The following is a 22,273-nucleotide window of genomic DNA, read 5'->3' on the forward strand; positions in this document are numbered from 1 at the left end:
AGACCCCCCAAGGAGATCTGCCTGGTGGGGGCATGGCCTCTGTGTATTCAAGATCCTACTCAGGTAGGACCCCCTGTGATCTGAGAGACCCCCCAGGGTGATCTGCCTGGTGGGGGCGTGGCCTCTGTGTATGCAAGATCCACTCAGGTAGGACCCCGTGTGATCTGAGAGACCCCCCTGAGGGAGATCTGCCTGGTGGGGGCATAGCCTCTGTGTATGCAAGATCCCACTCAGGTAGGACCCCCTGTGATCTGAAAGACCCTCCCAGGGAGATCTGCCTGGTGGGGGTGAGCCTTCTGTGTATGCAAGATCCCACTCAGGTAGGACCCCCTGTGATCTGAGAGACCCCCCATCCCCCAGGGAGATCTGCCTGATGGGGTTGTGGCCTCTGTGTATCCATTCATCTCTCAATGCTTGTATGAGGGGGATGTGCCAGGATTGGGGAACTGCCCTCTGGCTAATATGAGTTATGATCTCTCCCCTATGCCTGGGGGGTGTCCCCTTTAACGTATTTCTTGTGGGGATGGGGGTATTTCATTTTTCTATGTGAAGCTGACTTTTTACTTTACAAGTATTTTGGAATAGGTTAGTTTTACTCTCCCCTAGTGTAACAGGATTATTTACTGGTAATCTTCATTACTCCTAGTGTAACTCTTCCTCATCACAGTACTTACATGTGAGGTATGTCACCTCTCCAGGAATCCTTTTTCTATTTTTAATCTATGAAGTCCTGCCCCTGCCTTGAGATTATAACCCTCCTCCCACCTCACCAGGCTCAATTAGTCTACTGCGGAAATGAAGATACACAGATGCTTCAGGTAGGTTACAAGTAAGATCCTTTATTCCAGTTACTCTTAAGTCCCTACGTTACAAGAGGGGAACCCACTGGCTCCCACCACCCAGGGTACATATCTCCAATGACTGGGTATGAACGCCAGCACCCTAGCATTCTCGCACTCATACATCAGCATTCTCTCATTCCAACATTGGCCCTCATTACGATACCGGCGCTAAACCATGGCCCTATTAGCACCATGGTTGGGGCCGGTATCGTAACGTGTCCGCCATGGTGAAATGGGGAAATACCGCCCCATTCCAAGGTTGGCAGGGCGGTATTTCCCCATTTCCCCATGGCCCTTCCCATTCCCATTTTTGCCCCATAGGGCATAATGGGAATGGCGAAGGCGCTAAGTGCGGTACCGCAAATTGCGGTACCATACTTACCGCAAAGGTCCCGTTGTGGGTCCCTACTTTAACGGCTGGTCTAGACCAGCCGTTATGGTCGGGTCCCGCAAAGGGACCTCGTAATTAAGCGCTAATGGGTTAACGGCGCCACAGCCTTTTACAGTGCCGTTAACCCATTAGCGCCAGGGTCGTAATGAGGCCCATTCTCTCTGACCTCATTCATTCCAGATTATCTTACATCCATCCATCCACCCAGCAAAGTACTTCACAACACATACTCAATGCATAGCCTCATTCAGCTACGGCAGGTGGGAGAGGAGGGTCTATAGTACTGCGATGAGGAATAGTTGGTCTAGGAGTAATGACAACTACAAATAAGTAATCCCCCCATTAACCCCTGATATAGTACTTACATGTGATGTGTACCAAATGAAACATGCTGAATGGGCAAGAACAGACAGAAAATAAACAAGTCATCCTTGTACCCTGAATCACTTTATTACAGAATTCATTGTATGACTCAGAAGTTACAACCCCCGTACTCCCCCATTACTCCTGACCCAAATGGTCCTGAGCCCAGCCGTTGAAAATTCAGCTTATAATGCTGGACTCGGGTATTGTGCAGCTCTATAAATGTCGTCAAGCAGGCCTCCCTGGGCCTCTGCCCAGGGCACCACCATTGGCTTTGTGGACCTTCCCTGCATGCCCGCTGGTGTAGGGGTAATTGTGGACTGATAGGCAAGGGATGTCACCTAACTAACCTTCCCACTAATGGTCGAAACTGAAGCCTTGAACACCGGATGAGACCTCCCAAATGTAATTAAGAGGTTATCCGCTTTCCAGAATGCCTGTGAGAGTTCTGAATGTACCAACACCGCCCTTCTGGCATCCAACTGGCCCCACAACAGAAAAAGGGCCTCCTCCTAGACTATCAAGGTGGGCAGCCTACACAAGTGAGCCTATATTTCTCCCCAGTCTCCTGGCCACAGGGATGGCTTCCAAAAAGGCTGCCATGATGGTTAGTATCTTTAAGGGAACATCCTCCAGTAGCTGAAGGGGGATGCCTGAAGGACTTTAAGAACTACAGGCAGATCCCATGTAGGCAACCCCAATTCTACTAACGGTCTAAGTGAAGATAAATCCTTCAACAACCAGCCCCCCCAATATGATGCCTTGATGGCTGCCCACTGTGCTCTCAACGTGGAAACCGTTATAGCCAGATCAAGCCCATCCTGCAAGAACTGTAATACACTTGGAATCCGGCATTGCATTTCCAGCAACCTATTCCTGTGATCCCAAGACTGAAACATCTCCCGGTGTCTAGAATACATAGGCAAACCAAGACGGAAGCACTTGGACGATTCATCAATAGCACCCTGGCCCTGTACCACACCCAACCTCCAACAGACCTACTTCACATAGATAGCAAGGGAATAGGGTCAGCCAACCCCCAGCTCTAATACCTAAGAGGCAGAATAGACACACCCAATCACATTATACAAAGTTCATTAGAATACAGCAGGAATAGCGCCACGCTAACACCCTAAACAGTCAGACGGTCAAGAAAGGATAGTAGCAGCTAATCCCACCCATAGTAATACAAATTAAATTGAATAAGATGTGCCACAACCAGGATTCTTTTTGCAGGCGTTAAAAACGAACCCGCTAAGGGACCTCGGAGCTAATTACGGCACCGCAAAATTGCGGTGCCGTAATTAGTGCCTTCCCCATTCCCATAGAGCCTTATGGGGCAGAAATGGGAATGGGGAAGGGCAATGGCGGAAGGGGGATTTACCGCCCCTCCAACCTTGGAATGGGGCGGTAAATCCCCTTTCCGCCAAGGCGGTGGCGGTATTTTACCGGCATGAGCCATGGCACTAATAGCGCCATGGCTCACCGCCTTCCGTGTAATGAGGCCCAAAGACTCTCTTGACAATAGCAATCTATCTCTAACCCTCAAAGAGCACCCACCCACGTGTCTGACCGCTACTGGGCTGCTTAGTCGAACCTTGCCAGCCACCCAAGTCTTAGAATGGCAAACATGCACACTTGCATCTAAGCTTAATCCACATCGACTACGGCCACCAAGGGCATTCCAACCAAGGAAAAAGAGCATTGAGGCCACGCAAGTGGGGAAAGAGCGCCATATAAACAACAAAATACAATACAATACAATACAAAGACCCACACTCGTAGCAGGCCTTACTGCTTGGAATACAGCTGGAAATAAATGGATTCTGATTCTGATACAGCCACTTTTCCAGCACCATCTAATTGTCGGTGGATCTACTGCGGGTGGAATTAACGTGCAGTAAATCGCTGATTTTTGGAGGAAACATTTTGGATTCACCTTGTTTATTGCTGGTAAATCAGGCAAAATTCCCATGGATTCCTATGGACTCCAAAAAATGTGAATTTTCTGTTATTAAGGTGGATTTACTGCCATCCACAAACTCATAATAAGGCCCATGGGAGAAATCCTGAATGAAGCACTATTGAAATCCTAATGTTATTCATGTTATATGAAGATGAAGGTTTGTTCAGCAGTAATCTCTACTGCCAGGATCAATGTTTCCACAGTTTCTGCTGGACGATTTACTCCAGATTTCCTCACCCTTTCTCTAATGGAGGCGTTATTCATAGGAAATGGGTGTGTGCGTTAATCCCCATATGTGTTATTCCCCATTTCTAGCCTCTTCCATAGTTACCGTTTTTGCTGCTTCATTCCCAGCTCTGCTGCCAGGAGAGCAGGACCTGCAAAGGACTGAACAAGATCCCACTCAGGTAGGACCCTCTGTGATCTGAGAGACCCCCCCCAGGGAGATCTGCCTGGTGGGGTGTGGCCTCTGTGTATGCAAGATCCCACTCAGGTAGGACCCCCTGTGATCTGAGAGACCCCCAGGGAGATCTGCCTGGTGGGGGCGTGGCCTCTGTGTGTGCAAGATCCCACCCAGGTAGGACCCCCTGTGATCTGAGAGACCCCCAGGGAGATCTGCCTGTTGGGGTAATGCCTCTGTGTATGCAAGATCCCACTAAGGTAGGACCCCCTGTGATCTGAGAGACCCCCAGGGAGATCTGCCTGCTGGGGGCGTGGCCTCTGTGTATGCAAGATCCCACTCAGGTAGGACCCCCTGTGATCTGAGAGACCCCCAGGGAGATCTGCCTGGTGGGGGTGTGGCCTCTGTGTGTGCAAGATCCCACTCAGGTAGGACCCCCTGTGATCTGAGAGACCCCCAGGGAGATCTGCCTGGTGGGGGCATGGCCTCTGTGTGTGCAAGATCCCACCCAGGTAGGACCCCCTGTGATCTGAGAGACCCCCAGGGAGATCTTCCTGTTGGGGTAATGCCTCTGTGTATGCAAGATCCCACTCAGGTAGGACCCCCTGTGATCCAAGAGACCCCCAAGGGAGATCTGCCTGGCAGGGCGTGGCCTCTGTGTATGCAAGATCCCACTCAGTTAGGACCCCCTGTGATCTGAGAGACCCCCAGGGAGATCTGCCTGTTGTGGTAATGCCTCTGTGTATGCAAGATCCCACTCAGGTAGGACCCCCTGTGATCCAAGAGACCCCCAAGGGAGATCTGCCTGGCAGGGCGTGGCCTCTGTGTATGGAAGATCCCACTCAGGTACGATCCCCTGTGATTTGAGAGACCCCCCCCCAGGGAGATCTGCCTGCTGGGGGCGTGGCCTCTGTGTATGCAAGATCCCACTCAGGTAGGACCCCCTGTGATCTGAGAGACCCCCAGGGAGATCTGCCTGTTGGGGTAATGCCTCTGTGTATGCAAGATCCCACTCAGGTAGGACCCCCTGTGATCCAAGAGACCCCCAAGGGAGATCTGCCTGGTGGGGGCATGGCCTCTGTGTGTGCAAGATCCCACCCAGGTAGGACCCCCTGTGATCTGAGAGACCCCCAGGGAGATCTGCCTGTTGTGGTAATGCCTCTGTGTATGCAAGATCCCACTCAGGTCGGACCCCCTGTGATCCAAGAGACCCCCAAGGGAGATCTGCCTGGCAGGGCGTGGCCTCTGTGTATGCAAGATCCCACTCAGTTAGGACCCCCTGTGATCTGAGAGACCCCCCCAGGGAGATCTGCCTGGCAGGGCGTGGCCTCTGTGTATGGAAGATCCCACTCAGGTACGATCCCCTGTGATTTGAGAGACCCCCCCACCCCCCAGGGAGATCTGCCTGGTGGGGGCGTGGCCTCTGCGTATGCAAAATCCCACTCAGGTAGGACCCCCTGTGATCTGAGAGACCCCCCCAGGGAGATCTGCCTGGTGGGGGCGTGGCATCTGTGTATGCAAGATCCACTCAGGTAGGACCCCCTGTCATCTGAGAGAGCCCCCAGGGAGATCTGCTTGGTGGGGGCACAGCCTCTGTGTATGCAAGATCCCACTTAGGTAGGAGCCCCTGTGATCTGAGACACCCCCCAGGGAGATCTGCCTGGGTGGGGCGTGGCCTCTGTGTATGCAAGATCCCACTCAGATAGGACCCCCTGTGATCTGAGAGACCCCACAGGGAGATCTGCCTGGTGGGGGCGTGGCCTCTGTGTATGCAAGATCCACTCAGGTAGGACCCCTGTCATCTGAGAGTGCCCCCAGGGAGATCTGCCTGGTGGGGGCATAGCCTCTGTGTACGCAAGATCACACTCAGGTAGGACCCCCTGTGATCTGAGACACCCCACCAGGGAGATCTGCCTGGTGGGGGCGTGGCCTCTGTGTATGCAAGATCCCACTCTTGTAGGACAGGGACGTCATTTCACCAAAATGCCAGGGGTAGCAGAAGTGACATCACACAACCCATGACCCCCTGATGACATCACAGGAAGCAATGTCATTTGACCCCACCCCGAAGTGATATTGGGGGAAGCGATGGAACACGACCTTTCACTCGTTGACAAAACAGGAAGTGGCATCACATAACATTGTACACTACGAAAAATATGGTTACGATATCACTATAATGTGATGTACATTTCATACAAGAATGGATCGCCATATGTATCGTTAAGATCAGTGTATATAGGCCCATATTACCAAATTACTGTGAATGCAAGCAGACGTCCATGACCAAATGATCATGATAATGATGTGTTATTATATAGCACTTACGCTTAAGCGCTTTATAAAGAAAAAATATACACCCAATATCGTCAAACCTGTGTTGGTACTCATTTATCGACCTCAGAAGGATGAAAGGCTGAGTTGAGGCATTTAAGAACAGACTAAGGGACTCATCACGAGTTGGGTGGTAACGCCGGCGCTATTAGCGCCGGCGCTAATAGCCCTACCGCCAACACCCCCCGGCGCTATTAGTGCCAGATCACGGGTTTGGTGGAACTGTTATTGCCCATTCCCCATTGGGCCCATTCAGGAATTCCTCATTCCCCATTGGGTCCAATGGAGAAAATTTGCGCTATTATTGCCGGCGGATTTCCTGCCGGCGGTAAACGCGCCGAAAATAGGCAAATTTGCAACGGATTTCCCCTCAGCTCAGAGCTGGGGGGAAATCCGCCAAGGTCATGATCTGGCAGACCCTTAAATGCGGCGGTAATAGCGCTACCGCCGCATTTAAGGGTTACCGCCAGACTCGTGATGAGGCCCTAAATCAGTGACTCACCCCCTGAAGTGTGCCTGAAATAAACCTTTAATGATTCTAGCAATTATTGTATAGAATTCCAGAAAGACACATTATTTGGTATTCCTATTCTTTCTTATTTAGGGTCAGTGCTGAAGGTGTTAGACTTGTGGCCCTCCTGCTCTTATTTATTATTTTTTTTTAAGGGGCCTGATCAAGAATTCCAGCCACTCCAGAAGTAAAGAGCCACATGGTGCTGGCCACACCCCAGGGGGCATGGCCTCTGTGTATGCAAGATCCCACTCAGGTACGATCCCCTGTGATCTGAGAGGCCCCCCAGGGAGAACTGCCTGGTGGGGGCATGGCCTCTGTGTATTCAAGATCCTACTCAGGTAGGACCCCCTGTGATCTGAGAGACCCCCCAGGGAGATCTGCCTGGTGGGGGCGTGGCCTCTGTGTATGCAAGACCAACTCAGGTAGGACCCCCTGTGATCTGAGAGACCCCCCCGAGGGAGATCTGCCTGGTGGGGGCATAGCCTCTGTGTATGCAAGATCCCACTCAGGTAGGACCCCCTGTGATCTGAGAGACCCCCCCAGGGAGATCTGCCTCTTGGGGGTGTGGCTTCTGTGTATGCAAGATCCCACTCAGGTAGGACCCCCTGTGATCTGAGAGACCCCCCTTCCCCCAGGGAGATCTGCCTGGTGGGGTTGTGGCCTCTGTGTATCCATTCATCTCTCAATGCTTGTATGAGGGGGATGTGCCAGGATTGGGGAACTGCCCTCTGGCTAATATGAGTTATGATCTCTCCCCTATGCCTGGGGGGTGTCCCCTTTAACGTATTTCTTGTGGGGATGGGGGTGTTTCATTATTCTATGTGAAGCTGACTTTTTACTTTACAAGTATTTTGGAATAGGTTAGTTTTACTCTCCCCTAGTGTAACAGGATTATTTACTGGTAATCTTCATTACTCCTAGTGTAACTCTTCCTCTTCACAGTACTTACATGTGAGGTATGTCACCTCTCCAGGAATCCTTTTTCTATTTTTAATCTATGAAGTCCTGCCCCTCCCTTGAGATTATAACCCTCCTCCCACCTCACCAGGCTCAATTAGTCTACTGCGGAAATGAAGATACACAGATGCTTCAGGTAGGTTACAAGTAAGATCCTTTATTCCAGTTACTCTTAAGTCCCTACGTTACAAGAGGGGAACCCACTGGCTCCCACCACCCAGGGTACATATCTCCAACGACTGGGTATGAACGCCAGCACCCTAGCATTCTCGCACTCATACATCAGCATTCTCTCATTCCAACATTGGCCCTCATTACGATACCGGCGCTAAACCATGGCCCTATTAGCACCAGGGTTGGTGCCGGTATCGTAACGTGTCCGCCATGGTGAAATGGGGAAATACCGCCCCATTCCAAGGTTGGCAGGGCGGTATTTCCCCATTTCCCCATGGCCCTTCCCATTCCCATTTTTGCCCCATAGGGCATAATGGGAATGGCGAAGGCGCTAAGTACGGTACCGCAAATTGCGGTACCATACTTACCGCGAAGGTCCTGTTGTGGGTCCCTACTTTAACGGCTGGTGTAGACCAGCCGTTATGGTCGGGTCCCGCAAAGGGACCTCGTAATTAAGCGCTAATGGGTTAACGGCACCACAGCCTTTTACAGCGCCGTTAACCCATTAGCGCCAGGGTCGTAATGAGGCCCATTCTCTCTGACCTCATTCATTCCAGATTATCTTACATCCATCCATCCACCCAGCAAAGTACTTCACAACACATACTCAATGCATAGCCTCATTCAGCTACGGCAGGTGGGAGAGGAGGGTCTATAGTACTGCGATGAGGAATAGTTGGTCTAGGAGTAATGACAACTACAAATAAGTAATCCCCCCATTAACCCCTGATATAGTACTTACATGTGATGTGTACCAAATGAAACATGCTGAATGGGCAAGAACAGACAGAAAATAAACAAGTCATCCTTGTACCCTGAATCACTTTATTACAGAATTCATTGTATGACTCAGAAGTTACAACCCCCGTACTCCCCCATTACTCCTGACCCAAATGGTCCTGAGCCCAGCCGTTGAAAATTCAGTTTATAATGCTGGACTCGGGTATTGTGCAGCTCTACAAATGTCGTCAAGCAGGCCTCCCTGGGCCTCTGCCCAGGGCACCACCATTGGCTTTGTGGACCTTCCCTGCATGCCCGCTGGTGTAGGGGTAATTGTGGACTGATAGGCAAGGGATGTCACCTAACTAACCTTCCCACTAATGGTCGAAACTGAAGCCTTGAACACCGGATGAGACCTCCCAAATGTAATTAAGAGGTTATCCGCTTTCCAGAATGCCTGTGAGAGTTCTGAATGTACCAACACCGCCCTTCTGGCATCCAACTGGCCCCACAACAGAAAAAGGGCCTCCTCCTAGACTATCAAGGTGGGCAGCCTACACAAGTGAGCCTATATTTCTCCCCAGTCTCCTGGCCACAGGGATGGCTTCCAAAAAGGCTGCCATGATGGTTAGTATCTTTAAGGGAACATCCTCCAGTAGCTGAAGGGGGATGCCTGAAGGACTTTAAGAACTACAGGCAGATCCCATGTAGGCAACCCCAATTCTACTAACGGTCTAAGTGAAGATAAATCCTTCAACAACCAGCCCCCCCAATATGATGCCTTGATGGCTGCCCACTGTGCTCTCAACGTGGAAACCGTTATAGCCAGATCAAGCCCATCCTGCAAGAACTGTAATACACTTGGAATCCGGCATTGCATTTCCAGCAACCTATTCCTGTGATCCCAAGACTGAAACATCTCCCGGTGTCTAGAATACATAGGCAAACCAAGACGGAAGCACTTGGACGATTCATCAATAGCATCCTGGCCCTGTACCACACCCAACCTCCAACAGACCTACTTCACATAGATAGCAAGGGAATAGGGTCAGCCAACCCCCAGCTCTAATACCTAAGAGGCAGAATAGACACACCCAATCACATTATACAAAGTTCATAAGAATACAGCAGGAATAGCGCCACGCTAACACCCTAAACAGTCAGACGGTCAAGAAAGGATAGTAGCAGCTAATCCCACCCATAGTAATACAAATTAAATTGAATAAGATGTGCCACAACCAGGATTCTCACCCCATTTTCCCTACCTTCACATCTCTGCATACCTAACTCACCCGATAATTCACTCAACTAACTCTCACCCAGAAAACCATATGCACTTTACCACACTGCATCAACACATAAACAGCACCAACAGCACAGAAGGTCTCGCCCGGTCCAATACTTACACCAAAGCTCAGCGCACGGTGTATACCGAACTGAAGCCGCCGACAGCACACCACCTCTCTCCCTATCCTACTCCCTCTTCTCCCGACTAACCTAACCCCGCCCGCCTTTTTGTTTTCCAGATCCGCCAGAGCACCTGGGACCAACTCTGTTGGTCATGTTGCACAATATAAATACATTTAACATTTATGATAGGACTTTAGGGGGGAAGGGCATCTAGCCTTCTGAATCCAATCCACTGCTCTCCTGGAAAGCTCCTTGACCCGCTACCTTTCCCTCTCAACGTCCATGCCCCCTACAAGCAAACCGCCCCGTGAGCATGAGGAACTGGGGCGGGAAATCTTGGGAGCAAGAGAACCAGTGCCACTGCCAGGTGTAGAAGTAACAGAAACCAAATCTTTCATGGCAAGAGGGGAACTACCAGAATGACCACCACGTCTGAATCCCTGATCTGAACTAGGACCCTCGGGATCAAGGGTAGCGGCGAGAACATGTAAAGAAGTCCCATTGGGCATCGGATGGCAATGGCATCTGTCCCCTGAGAGGTCTTTGTTGTGTGGGGGAGGCAAACAGATGCTGCCATGGCCAATGTTCCTGCAAATGGCCTGGAAAACCTCCTGCCACAGTTCCCATATGCTTTATGGGAAACCCCTGCTGAGCGTGTTCACCAGAGTGTAGTCTAAGCCCCTAATATGTACTGCCCTGAGAGACAAATGGTTCCTTTCCGCCAAACATCTCAGATTCCTCTCCAGTTTCCCCAGGGATGAGGACTGACAACCCCCCTGTCTGTTGTCATATGAAACAGTGGTGGTAATGTCTGCTTGTAGTAGAACGTTTTACCACTCAGGAGCAGCAGGAAAGCCTGAAGGCCCTGAAAGGCTGCCGCCATTACCCTCCAGTTGGAAGACTGTGACATCGCCTAACTCCCCTCACCCCTGTAAGGAGTGTTCTCACATTACGGCACCCCAACTGTTCTTGCTGGCGTCCGCTGTAAGAATAATTGGCCAGGGCTCAGATTGGAGAAAACCCTTCAGCACCATAGAAAATTCATCCGCAGTGTAGAAGAGACTGGGATCCATTTCTCGAAGTTCTGTTTGGCCTCACTCCAGTATTAATGTAGGTAGTCCAACAGCGGTCTCAGGTGGAGCTGATCCCACAGAACAATTAACATTAATTAGGCCATGTGTGCTAGGGTTCCGAGAGAGAAACTCCCTTGCTGTTGCCTTCAATCAGATTACAGGTTGCTAAGTGTCCTGCCTAGGTTGCTAGCAGAACTACGCTGTCCTATGTAGTCCAAAAAGGAGCCCCTATAAACTGGAGATCTTAGAATGGGAAGTGATGCAACTTGTCTCGGTTGATCAGAAACCCGAACAGAAACCCGGAGGACTTAAATCTCTGCACTGGCTCCCAGTGGCTGTGGGGATTAAGTTAAAAATCCTCTGCATTTTCCACAAGGCCTTCTGGGGCCTGAGGCCTCAATACCTTCAGCTCTCTCATCCTAAATAACATCCATCTCGAGCTCTTCGCTCATCCGCCTCCAACTCCCTCTGGGTCAGTCGCTTCTCCAAGCAACAAGTTGGTGGTAGTTCTCTTTCTTCAGCTGAGGTCTCCCTCTGGAATAGCCTCCCTGCCTCCCTGAAACTTGAGGAGAACCATCTCTGGTTCCGGAAGCACCTCAAGGCCTTCCTCTTTGTTTCTACTTTCTCTCCTCCTCAACCCTGTTGAACTCCTAACTGAAACTGCACTGGTCACCTGGCTACCCTCTGATCTCGGGCCCCGGTCCCCTCCGCTGACTGATGCACACCTGCACTGCCTCACTGGCAACCGCCTCACTTGGGGACTGTTTCTGTATTCCTATAGTCCCCTACCAGCTCTTGACACTTGATGCCTGCACTTACCCCTGCACTTGCCACAAGCTGGCCGCACTTTTATCTATAGTTTTTTTTTTTTACTGTTGATCTTATGTATTGCACTGCCCCTCCACCTATCCCCCGCACTTTTCCCTTTCCTCCCTCCCCTACTGCACTTGCACGATCTCAATGTTACCTTGCCTAGTAAGATTGTTGTCCTTGTCTTCCCTCTGTTCCCCCTCCCTGCCTCGTTGCGCCTTGAAACACTTCTCTATAGGCGTGTTATAAATGCCATATTATATCATACCATAACACCTATAATGTCCTGCAATTCAGAATTATCTACTGATGTAACACTGATCTGGATGATGCTAAGAGTAGCCAGTCATCCAGCTATGGAAGTATCTGAACTCCTTGAGATGCATCAGCTCCTTAACCGGTCACACGATCTTCATAAACATCCTGGGAGACCATTTCACGTCGAGTAGGAGGGCCCGGAATTGATAGTGCCACCTACCCCTCTTACCTAGAATCTCAGGATGTGTGGATGATTTCTCCAGACTGGAATATGGAAATACGCTCCCTTGAGAATCAGTGAAGCCAAGAAGTCCCCTTGTTGTACTATGGCGATCACCCTATGTAGACATTCCATCTTGTATCGGCATTTCACGATGGATCGATTCATGGTTTTCAAGTTTATCAATAGACAAAATGTACCTCCATGTTTGGGAATCAAAAAAACAATGGAATAAGTCTCTTGGCCTCTTTCATTTAACGGGTCTGGTCGCACAGCACTATTTACCAACAGACCCTCAATCACTCTATGCCTGGATACTTTTTTGACCAGCTTTCTGGCCATGGGGGTCCTGATCACACCCTAGGGTTCGGGTGTGAGGGGGGTGACGGTATTGAACGCCAGATGGTATCCCCATCTCACCATTCGATTTACCCAAGGTTCCTTGGACTTCCTATACCATAATTGTGAAAACCACCAAAGACACCCCCCATCAGCCTGGTATCAGGACATCTGCAACCTCTGGCAAGTGAATGGACGCCTGGGTCTATCTCTTCTTAGTCTGTGATCTGTGTAGCTGGATGATTGCAGTTTAAACTTGGTGGAACGCTGTGACTTGGACTTGATCTCAGTTTTTCTCCTAAATTTACCGCATGCTTATCCACACGGAACACCCTATGGACATTTTCTCGCACGGTGGCCCCAAACAGTGTATGGCCCTCAAAGGGAATCTTCATGGCCACAGTCGTCTGGTGTAAGTCGGTTAGCCAATCCCTAATCTTTAAGCTCCGGCTACTAGAAGTTATAGACCCCGTAGTAATGGTGATGGCCTTGACTCCATGGTAGGTCACAACTGAAAAGAACTCTAACTGCATCTGTACTGTCTTGATGTGAATGGCCCGATCTGACCCTTCCTGCAGAGCCTTTGATATGGTTCTGAGCCCTTATGGTGCCATCTCAACCATACATGATGAATAGGTGACAGTGCGCAGAGATAGGTTGGTCCCCCAAAGCTCTGTCTACTCTCCTGTCTCTTGAGTAATTAATGGCTTCTTCTGGAGCAATGGGGGAGTGGTTGCACGGCTAAGCAGAATTGTGTCAGCTTTCACCATTTGTGACATTAATTTCTCCTCTCCCTGGTGTGGCTACAGCTTGGTCACAAATCCTGGGACAGCCATCTTGTCCAGTTCCCTCCATTCATTTAATATCTTCTCTTTCACTTCTGTGAGGCTGGAAGACTGAAGTGATGAGGGACACAGAGGTGATTAACATAAACGTGTGTTTATTTATGTATCTTACATTAACGCTAGTGGATTACGTTATACTAAATACTATCTATGGTAGGGGACATAAATTGATCCGCTGCTCCTTCTCTGGCTTCTTCTCCAACTGCCTCTCTCCAACGTTCTCTCCTTCCTCGAGCTCCAATCTCCTTTCTTCTTCTCCTGGCACGCGGAATGCACGTGGACGGTCTCGCTTTCCCGATGCATACTGTGTCTACATTGTTATAGTGTTAGGACACTACACATCCCCCTTCCTTAACACATGAAAACAAAACTACAAATTCATATAGTCCGAGAAATGCTTCGGTTGTCTATAACATCTTCCTGCTCTGGATCTCCTGCTGACTATCAATGAGCGCTCATCTGGAATGTTTGCCAAGGACAAAGTACTTGTTGGATCTTGAATCCCACTTCTATATCCTCTGTTACATTCTCCTTCTCCTCTACCTCTTTCACCACATAACTTGATCTTCCCATTCTCTTCATCTCTCCTCTCCTCCAACTTAGTCCACTCATCTGCATCTTTCCAGAGTCTGGAAAACCAAAGATGGCAGAGTCTGGTAAAACCAGGCGTCCTTGGCGGTCCCGCGAGGGGAAGAGGGAGCTAATAACGGGCTGTTATTGACGGCGCCGTTATTAACTCCCTCCCCATTCCCATTGAGCCCTATGGGGGCTCAAATGGGAATGGGGATGGGTTCCTGCAAGGAGGAATTACCGGGTCCTCCAATGTCGGAATGACCCGGTAATTCCTCATTGCAGGAACTCGGTATTGGAGCCCGGTATGGAGGCAGCCATGGTGCTAATAGAGGCCCCATGTGTTAATAACCCTGCAAAAATATCGCCATACAAAAATATCAGCATTTTTTTGCGCCAATATTAAGGCATGGACACCCCTGCAACCCCTGCATTATTTCTAAAGGAACGGAGGACACCACCACAACCCCTGCTCCCAAAAAACCCAAATTTATCCTCCTAAAAAATATTGCCTGTGGCCGTTCCAGACGACCATATATACGCCAATATTTTTGGTGGGGATAATATGTAGTGATACCCTTCACTCCACTCTCTCCTCACATCTCGGACCTCCCACTACCAGCTGCACTTCCTCAAATGTACTCTTCCTTACTACTGCAACAGCAGCTTTCTCAATCTTCCTTCCGCTACCATCCACCCTCTGCAACTCATCCAGAACAGGACTGTGAGACTTATCTTTGGCCTCAAGCCCAGGGACCGTATCTCTCCACCTCTGAAATCTCTCCACTGGCTCCCGGTGGCTGCAAGGATCAAGTACAATACCTTTTGCATTGTCAACAAGGCTTTCTGCAACTGGGGCACGCACTACATGCAACTCTCTCTACCAAAACACCTTCCTTCTCGAGCCCTTCGCTCAGATACCTCAAACTCTCTAAGGGTCAGACGCTTCTCCAGGCAGAAATTGGGGGTAGACCTCTCTCCTCTGCAGGTGCCTCCCCCTGGAATGCCCTCCTGCTCCTCTCAAACTTGAGCCGGGCCTGAAGTTCCAGAAGCAGCTAAAAATATTCCTCCTCCCCTCTGCATTCTCTCTCTCCCTCCCCTGCTGACCTACCTGTCTGCTGCACCGATGGGTTCCTAGGCTACCATCAGAGTCTCACTAGGTACCAGGCTCTTTTATGATCAGTCACCCCTGGACTGCCTGTGGGCCTACCACGCACTTAGGGGTTGTAACTGTAAACTCTACAATCCTGTGCCTCCTTGCACTTACCAAGAGCCGCCCTGCCCTGGCAGCACTTACTCAGAGCAATGCTTCCCTTTTTTCCCTTTCCCTCTCCCTGGCACTTCCCTCACCCCCTTCCGCTTGCACTTCTCATTGTCGCACTTGCACTATCTAAATGATACAAGGCCTAGTAAGATTGTTTGTTTTGTCCTCCCTCTGTCCGCTCTCCCTTGTCTTGGCACGCCTAGAAACACTTGTGTACAGTCGCGTCATAAATGACTTATCATATCATATCATTTAGAGGGTATTCAGGGAACGTTAGGAAGGCATACAAGCCAACATTCGGAAGCACTACATTTTATATATGGGTCCCCATCGAGATCCCTATAAATTCAACCTTGGTCTCTGTATCAATTTAGTTAGCTAAAAACTAAGGGTGTGGCCCATCTCTTGATATTACAAGCCCCCCCTCCTCCACCGCATCCAGCTGGCCGGTGGGGTGCAGGGTGATGGTTCCCATGGAGACTGTCTCTGATTAGAGGTGAGGGAGGGTTATACCCTTACCCATAACTCTCTATCTATTATAATCAGACATAGTATGGGTGTATAGAGGGCTTGGCGGGTGAGGAAAATGATTTCAAGGCGGGTGAAACCCGCCGTAAGCGTTTGAGTTCAGAACATACGTACCCACATTCCGATGCACCTGGGAGGGAGATTTCCCCTGGAAATCAGGAGATTTGCATTTTCCTATAGGAATGTATTGGGGCTACGGATATTTTAGGCAGGAGACCGTGAAAAAGAGCAATATTTTTCAAGGAAAAATCGGGGGTCTCCCAATTAAATCGGGCAGGGTTGGCATGCATGGTTCAGAATTATGCTTACCCCAAACATGGCCGGAAAACAGGGGCTACATCACTTTTGGATAGAATAGTGTGAGTGATTCCCACAACCCGGGTCCTGCTGAACGCTGAGAAAAATTATATGAAGGGACAGGAGAACAAATAGATAGATGGGTCCTGAATGAGTAAGCACGGGAACATGCCGGTAATTGGTAATAATTGTTGCATGTCTCCCATTTTGGGAGGCATGGTATCTCCCAGTGTGTTATCTTGGTCACATAGGGAACCACGTGACCAAGTTAATAAAGAGAACGAGCTGTTTCCGGGCTCGTCAGTCGATCCAACAAAGGCTCTGGTGTGTTCATTGTTCTGCGCCCTGGTGGCGCCACACCGCGTGCTGTAGGCCCGAGGATGGGGCCCAGCACCAGGACGGTGCCCCTGCCGGGCAATGCCGTCCCTTGGGGTACACAAGCCATGTGACCATGGCTATTGGGGCGACCTCGGCCTGGGTGCCCCCAGAGCCGGGGCCGTCATGTGCTGGGTGGCCCCAGCCATGTGGAGGGCTCCAGTGATCTGGACCGAGTGGGGTGATCCCCACTCCATTGTCTCGCGGCATGACCGCTGCCCAGCCGGACTTTGTCGGGTGTTCCCGACCAGTGCATGGGGTCTGCCCGGTGACCCGCAGCAGGCCCCCTAACAATAATGCCATATTACAGCAGTGGGCATTAATTAACGTTTTCACCAGCCTTTGCGACACAAATGGTTGAGAGCTATGGCGGTGGAAGGAAACCAGAAGGAGCTCTATTACTGATGCTATTCATGTTATCTGAAGATGGAGGGTTATCCTCCAGTAACCTGTAAACCAAGCCATGTTCAAAAAGCGATTCCCATTTCCCTTCTCCACCTTCCCTTTGTGCCACAATCAACAAACAAAGCATATAAGTAATTGGTTCGACATTAGGGGAAAAAGAGAGCCCGTGTCTGTTGGATGATTTATTCCTGAGTTCCTTCCCCTTTGTCTAATGGAGGCTTTATTCAGAGGATATGAGGGTGCGTGTTACTCCCCATTCCCCACCTTTGCCCTTGTGTTACTCCCCATCTCTATAGCCTTCACACTGGTGTTACTCCCCATCCCTATAGCCTGCACCCTGGTGTTATTCCCCATTTCCAGCCTCTTCCATAGTTCCCGTTGTTGCTGCCTCATTCCCACCTCTGTTGCCAGGAGAGCAGGACCTGCAAAGGGCTGAGCAAGATCCCACTCAGGTAGGACCCTCTGTGATCTGAGAGACCCCCCCCAGGGAGATCTGCCTGGTGGGGTGTGGCCTCTGTGTATGCAAGATCCCACTCAGGTAGGACCCCCTGTGATCTGAGAGACCCCAGGGAGATCTGCCTGGTGGGGGCGTGGCCTCTGTGTGTGCAAGATCCCACCCAGGTAGGGTCCCCTGTGATATGAGGGACCCCCAGGGAGATCTGCCTGGCAGGGCGTGGCCTCTGTGTATGCAAGATCCCCCTCAGGTAGGACCCCCTGTGATCTGAGAGACCCCCAGGGAGATCTGCCTGGTGGGGGCATGGCCTTTGTGTATGCAAGATCCCACTCAGGTAGCACCCCCTGTGATCTGAGAGACCCCCAGGGAGATCTGCCTGGTGGGGGCGTGGCCTCTGTGTATGCAAGATCCCACTGAGGTAGGACCCCCTGTGATCTGAGAGACCCCCCAGGGAGATCTGCCTGGTGGGGGCATGGCCTCTGTGTATGCAAGATCCCACTCAGGTAGCACCCCCTGTGATCTGAGAGACCCCCAGGGAGATCTGCCTGGTGGGGGCTTGGCCTCTGTGTATGCAAGATCCCACTCAGTCAGACCCCCTGTGATCTGAGAGACCCCCCCAGGGAGATCTGCCCAGTGGAGGGTGTGGCCTCTCTGTATGCAAGATCCCACTCAGGTAGGACCCCCTGTGATCTGAGAGACCACCCCCAGGGAGATCTGCCTGGTGGGGGAGTAGCCTCTGTGTATGCAAGATCCCACTCAGTCAGACCCCCTGTGATCTGAGAGGCCCCCCAGGGAGATCTGCCCGGTGGGGGGCGTGGCCTCGGTGTATGCAAGATCCCACTCAGGTAGGACCCCCTGTGATCTGAGAGACCACCCCCAGGGAGATCTGCCTGGTGGGAGCATCGCCTCTGTGTATGCAAGATCCCACTCAGGTAGGACCCCCTGTGATCTGAGGGACCCTCCAGGGAGATCTGCCTGGTGGGGGCATGGCCTCTGTGTATGCAAGATCCGATCCCACTCAGGTAGGATTCCCTGTGATCTGAAAGACCCCCTCGCCCCAGGGAGATCTGCCTGGTGGGGGCGTGCCTCTGTGTATGCAAGATCCCATTCAGGTAGGAACCCCTATGATCTGAGAGACCCCCCAGGGAGATCTGACTGGCAGGGGCATGGCCTCTGTGTATGCAAGATCCCACTCAGGTAGGATCCCCTGTGATCTGAGAGACCCCCCCAGGGAGATCTGGCTGGTGGGGGCGTGGCATCTGTGTATGCAAAATCCCATTCATGTAGGACCCCCTGTGATCTGAGAGACCCCCCCAGGGAGATCTGCCTGGTGGGGGCGGGGCCTATGTTTGCAAGATCCCACTCAGGTAGGACCCCTTGTGATCTGAGAGACCCCCCCAGTGAGATCTGCCTGGCAGGGGCGTGGCCTCTGTGTATGCAAGATCCCACTCAGGTAGGACCACCTGTGTTCTGAGAGACCCCCCAGAGAGATCTGCCTGGTGTTAGCGTGACCTCTGTGTATGCATTCTTCTCTTAATGCTACATCAGGGGGATGGGCCAGGATTGGGAGTGTGGGAGTGGAAGAATGTATATGCGTGTAAACAGTGTTGGAATCTTGAACAAGAACTGACCTGTTATGTCCTAGTCTGGGGCATACCCAGTAAGCGTGGGGACTGAGATCACGCAGTCCGGATCCAGGCAGGGATCACCCTGTTATGTACATGTCAACTGTCCCGATTTAAGCGAGAGACTCACGATTTTTAATAGTGCTATTTTTTACTGTCTCCGCCTAAAATAATTATATCCCCCAAGCAATCCTTTGGGAAAAATGCCTTCTCCGGATGTCTGTGGTGCAATCTCCCTCTCAGGGGCTCCAGAATGTTGACATGTCTGCTGTTAGTGTCGGGATCACCCAACGTGAGACCACAGCTGGGGGCAGTCAGCAGACAGCTCCAAACCAGGGGCACCTGGTCAGCCCGTGAGCACACCGGCTCCTCCATGGGGGCACCCAGGCCTGATACACTAGACAATGCCGGTGTTGCCTATCAGGGCACCGGCCTCCCCATGGTAGAGTCATCCAGCAGGGGCTCTACTGACATGGCTGACAGCCACGCGAGACGGCTTTGCCCAGCAGGGGCAGGGCAGGCTCTCCGTCAGCTACGCAGCACCAGCATGGTGCTGCCCAGAAAAGACACAGCACATCAGGGTTACATGCTCAAAGACTAAATGAGCGGGAGACCGGCCATTCCTTTTATTGAGTATAGTCACGTGGCTACTGCCACAAGCTTCTGGGAGATACCATGCTTCCAGGAGGGGTGACACATTACATGACCTATGGCTAATATGAGTTACCATCACTCTCCTATGCATGGGGTGTTTCCCCTTTAACGCCTTTCGTGTGGGGATGGGGGTGTTCCATCTTTCTATGTGTAGCTGACTTTTTGAATTGCATGTATAATGGAATGTGTTAGTTTTACTCTTCCCTAGTGTAAAGCTGGTTTACTTACCAGTAATCTTCATTGATCCGAGTCCATCTCTTCCTCGTCACAGTACATACATGGCTATATAGCAAATGAAACATGCTGAATAGGCAAAAGCAGGCAGACATTCAAGAAGTCATGCTTGTACCCAGCACCACTTTATTAATCACACAGCATAAATCATCTGACTCATAAATTACCAACCCCAGTGCTCCTGACCCAATGGCTCCTGAGACCACCTGTTGCGTCGCAGGGTGGCGTGCATGCAAGGGGCTGCGTGGCAGAGTGAAAGGATACACATCCACACTGTATGGGGCCAGCAAGTATATTACTTTATTTGCACTTTCAGCACTCCTTTTCCATCTGTGGTCATGTGACTGCTTTTACAGGGAGCCTCAGGCCACCTGACTCGGTGACCTGACGGAGACTAGAAGGCTACACCACCCTATATAGTGCTGGACAAAGGTGTTGTGCTGGACATATTTGTAGATCCACCCATGTGGCAGTGCTACACATTTCATCAATCGAGACTCCCTGGGCCTCCCAGGATACTGTAATGAGTCTTGTGTACCTGCCATGTATGGCGTCTGGTGAATGGGTACTGCTTCTCCAACTCACTGATTAATGGTCGGAACTGACACATGAGGTCAAATGTAATGAAGAAGTGATCTATCTTCCAGAATGCCTGTGAGCATTCCAGATATAAGAAAACTTCCCTTCTGATATCTAGTTGCCGGAGATCCTGAATTTAGCAAAAAGGCAGGAAGTACCACCTCCTGTGCGTGGTGGAATTTCGAGGAAACTTTAGGAAGAAAACAGGGATCACACTGGAGAAATAGTAGACGTTGACACGCATGAAGATATGGCCATGGCGTCTGTCCACCCGGAGCCCTGGCGTAGTTACTGTGAGCAGAACTGAGAGGTCTTTGTTGTCTTGGGAGGCAATCAGACCCGGCCAAACTTCCTACAAATGGCGAAGAAGACCTCCCACAGTTCTCACTTCATGGGAATACCCTGCTGAGTTTGTCCGCCAGGGTGTTGTCCAGGCCCCTGATATGAATTGCTCTGAGAGACGACAGGTTGCTTTCCATCCAACATCCTGGGTTCCTCGCCAGCTTCCCCAGGGATGGGGTTTGGCAACCCCATGTCTGTGAAACAGTGGTGATATTGTCTGTTTGTCACAGAACGCTTACCCTTTCTGGATTGGCTGAAAATCCTGAAGGGCGTGAAAGACTGGCATCATTTCCCTCCATTTGGAAGACGGTGATGCTTCCCAGCTCCGCCCTTACACCTGCAAGGAGCGGTCCCCCATCACAGCACCACAACCCTACTTGTTGTTGAATCCCTAATAGCTTATTCTGGAGTCATGGAGACACAGTCGTCCAAAACTAGACAGAGTTGTGTCAGACTTTCAACCTTCTGTCTCTCCCTAGAGTGTAACAGCTTGGTCTGAAGCCTGGGCACAGCTATCCTACCTGGATTCCTCCATTCATCCAATATCTCCTCCTTCACTTTTGTCGGGAGGGGGAGACGCACCTTCAGGGGTTTCTTAAATTGAAGAAGGGACTCCTGGTCACACCCTCCGTAGGTGTAGGATCTGGCATTGCAGATTCCATAGAGTGGTCGGCTTGGATAAGCACCTAAACAACAGTTTATCATAACCAAATATGTGTAGCTCGGCTCCCCCTCTTTAGACCTCAGGTATGCAGTGGAATATGGGGAGGAGTCTGATGATGAAGAACTGGGAGAGGCTCTGCTTTTCCTCTTCTCTCTAGACTCCTCCTCCTGTGTTGCCTTCTTGAACATCTGCATCAGTCTTTTGTCGGAGCACCCAGCCTTCCCTTTACTGGGTCTCTCTGGGGAAGAGGAGGACAACTCAGGATGCCTTCCTTTTTCCATGTGCTTCTCCATGGCTGAATCCTTGCCTGCAGCAAGATCCCGGTCGCCGGGATCTCCTGTGCCGTAGGCATGCATGCCATGTCTGACTATCTCTAGGGACCCAGCATATCACGTTCCAGTGTGTTGTTCAACTGGGCTCTGACAGCTATGCAGGGAACTCAGGAGTCTAGCCAATGCAGGACCTTCAGAAGCTTTGCAGTGAGGTACGCCAGCAGGCTCCAGAACGTTTCCCATATATAGTACATGGCCTGTGGTAGTGGGCATGTAGTTATGGTTATGTTGCTAATCCCATAGGAAGAGCACTTTTTGGGCGGCTTATAACTTTGATCCCCCTCGACGAATCCTCACCAAACTTTGCAAACAAAGGGCCTCATTCCGAAGCTGG

General features: G+C 50.9%; 1 protein-coding gene across 2 annotated transcripts in view; it reads left to right on the plus strand.

The window, feature by feature from the left end:
* Nucleotides 1-3,927: 3,927 nt before the first annotated feature.
* Nucleotides 3,928-22,273, plus strand: part of LOC138570283 (zinc finger protein 271-like) — a 48,177-nt gene continuing 29,831 nt past the window's right edge. Inside the window, exon 1 of one of the 2 annotated variants that reach the window (XM_069649055.1) lies at nucleotides 3,928-3,969. The gene's annotated coding sequence lies outside the window, so the exon portion shown is untranslated. Of the gene's footprint in view, nucleotides 3,970-17,421; nucleotides 17,508-22,273 lie in introns of those variants that run through there. The other variant, XM_069649054.1, reaches the window with a different exon arrangement.

Source organism: Ambystoma mexicanum, chromosome 2q, assembly GCF_040938575.1.
Source record: "Ambystoma mexicanum isolate Mex_15411 chromosome 2q, UKY_AmexF1_1, whole genome shotgun sequence".
Classification (NCBI taxonomy): domain Eukaryota; kingdom Metazoa; phylum Chordata; class Amphibia; order Caudata; family Ambystomatidae; genus Ambystoma; species Ambystoma mexicanum.